Source organism: Poecilia formosa, unplaced genomic scaffold (genome assembly GCF_000485575.1).
Source record: "Poecilia formosa unplaced genomic scaffold, Poecilia_formosa-5.1.2 Scaffold199, whole genome shotgun sequence".
Lineage (NCBI taxonomy): Eukaryota > Metazoa > Chordata > Actinopteri > Cyprinodontiformes > Poeciliidae > Poecilia > Poecilia formosa.
The window spans coordinates 242,240-248,373 of NW_006800138.1; positions in this window are offsets into that span (position 1 = coordinate 242,240).

Genomic DNA, 6,134 nt, shown 5'->3' on the forward strand with positions numbered 1-6,134 from the left:
TTTAGATGTTTTATCTTACAGTAAAAAAGCTCCCATAAGTTCTCTGAATGATTTCACAATCCTTTTCTTTCAAAATATCAAATTGCTCTGCTGACTAATGTAACAGGAAGCATGAGATGTACAACAGCGATGACTAAATGTTTGCCTTTTATGAGCGGTTGCAAATGACTCAACATCAACTCATGACCTCCAACCACAAAATTATGGCCTCAGAGCCGAGCATGGACGGCACCTGGAAATTCTTCGTTGTTTCACAAGAAAAAAAACGTGGATATCAGCACAGTCATTAAAAAGACGCAGATGGTTTTGTGTACTATAAGCACTTTTTGTTAGCTGTTGTTCCTCTACCCCTTTGAAAACATCCTGAAATATCTCATCCATTAGACTTTAAAGTGTAAAGGCGTTTAAAGATTTGTGATCTTTTTGCTTCCAGCTATTGCTAGCCACATTTATTTGCTAGCTAACGCTAAGCTAGCTAAGATCATGTTGAATAAAAAAAAAATACAACTTGCAGGTAGTTTTATTTTTTAATATAGTAAGTGAACATTGTTTTGTGCTTAAATATTCAACATATCTTTATATTTTCTTTACACATCGTTTATTTTACTATGCTAGCTATCAAATGTTAGCTAGCTAATTTTATGAGCTAGCATTGTGACAGCAAAAAAATAAAGAAAAACAATCTTAGTTTTATTATGTTTCAGTGTTTTGACTGGGTGTTATATTTTAAAACTGATAACTGTTCTTATAGTCACAATTTCAGTCTATTTTCATTAAAAACGTTTAATTAGGTTCTCAAAATGTGTTTTTAGTTCCGTCTCCATCTTTATTCAAAACTGAAAAAATTTACTTTCTAAAAATACATTTCTCAGAAACATTGGTGTAGCTTTCAGAATAATTATATCCTTTATAATTATGCTGACAATATGCAATAAGGAAGCAGTAGATTCATTTTTTTTTTATCTTTAACTCAGAAACCAAACCCATCAATGAGACAAAATCAGCTCAAGATGTCGATTTCTTTTTGTCAAAAATGAAGCTGTTATATTGACAAAATTAACTAAACTATAAACTAAAGTTTATAGTATTCAAATAAAAGGATTAGTTATTAAACTATTATTGCAACAACGCAATAACTGGAAGCATAACAACTAAATATTTATCACACTTTGTGAGATACTATCTGACCAAAATTAAAAAAAACTCAACAAAATTAACTCAAGATCTAGATTTCTTGATATGACATAATTAATCTCTTGTCACGACAAAATAAGTTTGAGACTTTGCCTTCTTTGATAATGACTTTTTTAAACTTATTTCAAAGGTTTGAGCTCAGTCTTGACATGTTTAGCGAACCTTACAGTTTCTCCAGTATTTTGAGATAATCTAGATTATGACAACGTGAGCTTTAGCTCTTACAGTTTCAGTGTAATGAAATAATTAAACTGCTATCCCAACAAAATAGGATCACTACCTAAAATGCTGATATGACTAAATATTTATAACAAATCAAGTTTAAGTGCTTGATTTGTCAACATCATATAAAACAGTCTTGAATTCTCAAGACATTGAGATAATGAAAATGATCTTGAGATCTTATTTGCTGAGTTAATTTCACCTCGTCACATTAATGCCATCATGAAATTTTCCTTCCGAGAGATTATTGCGCTTATCTTCCACAAAATGTAGTAATAGCGCCTGATATATAATCTTTTGGTTTAATTGCTAGACCAGGCCTGCAGATTAATATTATTGCTTCATTATGGCGGTTTTGGACTGACTGAGTTGAATACCAAGCACCAAAGTGTGTACACAGTCATAGCTCCATGTATATCACAGTAAAAATGACATAAAATCAAACCATATCAAATGTTTTGTTGGTTGCTAAAATTGGCAGAACAAATAAACTGAGCTTCTTGAATCTGGAGGAGTCTGGCATGTGTTTTGTTTCTCTCGATTGCCAACTATGCTTTTTTCTGGTTTGTGGGTTTTTGTGTGTTTGGAGTTTGATTTCTGGTTTCTTGAGGCGCTGTGATCTTTTGTTTTCTCCTCGTACAAAGGTCAATCTTAGTTTTAGTACTTTTACTTTTGCCTCACTCATGTCGAGTTAGATGTGTCGTGTTTCTTCTTTACTTTGTTCTGTTTTGAATGGAGACACTTTTTAAAAAAAATCATGTTTGGTACGTTTTTGTACTTCCCGTTGGGTCTCTAAAGCTATAAAAACAGCCAAAGCACTTTAAAAAACACCCAGCTGGTTTTTGGAAATAAATTCATGTGTTTTGGTGTCTGGAAAATGAGCAGTTTCAAAAACCCCTGGAATGTAAAATGTAACTGCCAGTTACCTAGCAACCACAGCTGAGCTCTAACAGGGGTTGGTCAGATGGTTTTACAATGGATGCTGGAAAAGACCAGTGTTTTGTTGTTGATCTACCATTCAGAAATCTCTTGCTTCATTCTTGTTGGTTGTGTAGGAGGCTCTCTTTCTGCTTTTCAAAGATGTACGGTTGTATAATTGCACATCTATTTGCAGCCATTTTCACTTCTGAGTATAAACGTTGAGTTGGGGGGTGTGGCTAGCAGCAGCTTATTTGGATTTAAAGTGACAAGAGGTCTTAAAACAGCAAAACTGAGCAAATGAAAAGACTCTAAGAATGATTATGTGCAAAAAATGTGATGAACATGGGTTGTATAGCACATACACCTATCCTAACCTGTTCAAGGAAGCACAATGGGTCACCTGTAATGGTTGGATATCCAACAGGTGTTGGATATTTAACACACCTGGCCTCAAACTGGGGTTCCCACACCTGTTGTTTATTTCTTTTCACTTCCCTCAGTGTCTGCACTGGTTCCTTTGTTCCTCACCAGATCTTGTTTCCTTTTCGCCTTCGGTGTCCGGTTAGCCCCGTTTTATAGTTTGGTTTTGCTCTTTTCACATTTTTGTCTTCTGTATCTGCAGCCTCTTCAGCTTATGAAATATATTAAATCCAAACCGTGACATGAACAACGCTTTTCTGGTTCTTTCGTGGCCCTGACTGACTTTATTTGCTGCTCTGAATTCGTCCTTCGAATTATTGACAAGTGTGAAGGTTTGGAAGGTCAGCAGGTTATGGTTAGAGGTAATGATGTGGAAAGCTGTGCTGGAGGAGGTGGCTGAAGGTGCGAGGGGGGCCGTGACAGCTGTCACACAGTAACAAACGCCTCGCTCTGTGAATGGGCGCTTGGCGACGAAAGGTGGGGGCATGTGGAGGCTCCCTCACCCCCGAGCTGCTGCAGACTTGTCACTCAGGATGTTATCACAGCCGCTCATCTGGACTGGTGCTGGCCGTCGGCTCGGTTAGTATTAGCTGCACATCGCCACGGTGACTGCCTTACAGCAACAGGAAGTGCACATCTTTTCATGATGTAATGAACCAAAAATATCTTAAACATTCTGGTTTGGTGACTTAATAATTAGACAGAGAAGGATTTTGAAGTCTTTTTGTCGTGTTGATCACAAATGTAGATGATCTTGCACCAAGTCAAACCAATGTTGATGAAACATGAAGTAATACCCAGTTTACTGAGTTGACTCACAAAAGAAACCAACTAATATGTAATTTATTGGTTAAATAAATCCAATGCTGCCACCTAGTGGTAATAAAAGAGTACTAGGGCCAGTAAGATATCTGTTTTTGTTGAAATTATAAGGATTAAGTATTGTAGGGCCACTACAATTTTTTTTTCTGAGATTAAATAGTAATTTTTTTTACCAGTAAATAAGTTTAAACTTTCTGATAATTTTTGGTGGGACCTTTTATTTTGTTGACTATGATGCCTTTTAAACAATTTTAGAAAGCCCAGCTGGTGATATTGTAATTTTTTGTCAGGTTGAGTCACAACATTTAAGATAAATGGAGGCTAATCACTGCAGGTGTGTGTCTGTGTCTGCTGGATTTTTGGCTAAAATATTCAGTTAGAGAATCCAGAACTTTTGCTCAACTAACAGTAGCAATACAACATAATAACATTACTCAAGTAAGAGTTAATAGTGTAGTGTAGTGTAGTCTGGCTCATCCTTTCATACAATTTACAAATGTCTGAAGGTGCCATGTTCATCTGCTCAAATAAATATATGCAACTTTAAACAGCAGCGGAATGTCCAACCATTAAAAAGGTTCTGGCTCTCAAAGATGAATGTGTTTTGGTGCAAAATGTGAGAATAAACTCCAATCAACAGAAGGAAAAGACCGTGTGAAGGCGCTGGCTAAAGCTGGAAAGAGCATCATTATTGGTGGGCAAATTATATGAGCAGAAAGGCCACACAGCGAGGAAGAAGTCATCATACCCAAAGCAACGCATCACTTCTAACCTCATTTCTCAAGATATCACCTGGGCAATTGTCTTTTAAGTGGACAATGACCTGAGGCACAGGTGGCTTAAAGGTAACAAAGTCTATTTTGGAATAGTCATCGCAAAATCCCTCAGAAAATTTGTGTAAAGCCAAAAAAGGGCGTGGCTGCAAGTGACCCAATTACATAACTTTTTTTTTTTTTTTGCCTAAATGCAACCAGAATCTGATCTTTTCTTGACAGTCTGCACAACACAGGGCGGATTTTTTTTAAATGCGACTCAGGACACTTGGATACTTATCTGATCTTTGTAACCTGAATCTGAACGTCCAGGTCGCGTCCAGCCGACCTGAATGTCACTGATACTCCACAAACGTCACTATTCTGCGTCCTGAAACGCGCAAACCAGAAGAAAAAGAACATACATGGCGGACAACAATGAGGATTAAGTTGTTAATGTGCTGCCTCCAGTCGGACTTCAAAATCCACTGACAAAACACTGAGAGCGCTCTCTACCTGTGACGTTACTGCGCCCCCTACTGCGCATGCGGGATACTTTCAGCTCGTTTGCAGCTCACACTGGAGATCGCATCTGGAAGTGTGAATAACCACGCCAAAAATAAATAAAAAAGATTTGACAAAAACTCAGAATTGGGTCACTTCAGGCTGCAGTGTGAACGTTGTGTTTGCTACACCAGTTCTGTCAGAAAGAATGAACCAACATTATAACATTCCCAAAATGTTTGATCCGAGTCATACAGTTTGAAATGCAAGTACACCGAAAGGAAAAGAAATACATTTCAGCTGCTCTGTCTCATTATTCTTACATTCATAAATTGAAAAAAAAAAATAAAATAATAAAAAAATAATAATAATAATCCTACCTGTCAGACAAAGAGAAAGGACGGTTGTTTCTTTTTGTAATGTAAATAAAAGTGTCAAACAAATCAATTCCAGCATTTCTAAACTGAGAATAACAATTTCTGGGACTTTTTCTAATTGTACTGTATTTTTCTTTAAAATGAGTTTATTATCAGATGGGAAAGTAAACCTTTTTTCATTAGAGGTGCTTGTGCTCCCTCTAGTGGTAAATAGAAGTTCACAGTGCTTACAGTAAAATATGAGACTACTGGACGTATTTTGAAGATAATCTACAGGCATATCCACTTTTCTACTGATCAATCACTTTTGATTTATCATTCATAATATTTAATTACATCACTGAATAAAAAATATACTAAAAAATATCCAATTTATATCCTTTATTTAAAATGCATTCTCTTCCATTAGTAAAAATAACTCCTTTTATTCAGTTTGTGTAATGTCAAGCCACAGCATCAGATTTATGCTAGACTTTGACTAGGCCACTCAAAAACCTTCATTTGTTTGTTTTGGATAATTATCACAAATGCATGTTTTTAAACCTGGAAAAAGATGTAAATGAGGATAAAATAATGAATAATCAATGGAAAAACTGACTTAGGTGAAAATATACTCTAAGCTGAGTACCAGGAATGAATTAATAAAAAATAAACAAGGAAACAGTCAAAAGTAGAAACACAAACATCCCAAGATCACAATGGGTATTTTTTATTATTTTATTTTATTTTATTTTGTTTTGTTTTGTTTTATTTTAGGTTTGGGGCAATTTACTCCAAAATACGTTTTCTCAAATAATGATAAAATGTTACATTTAACATGGGTGAGCTGTGTTGTGTTGGACAAAGCAGGAAATGGATTTTGTCTGCAGTAATGAAAACATTTCTCCTGTTTGTTGTGCTGAAGAAGAAACCGAGAAACAGT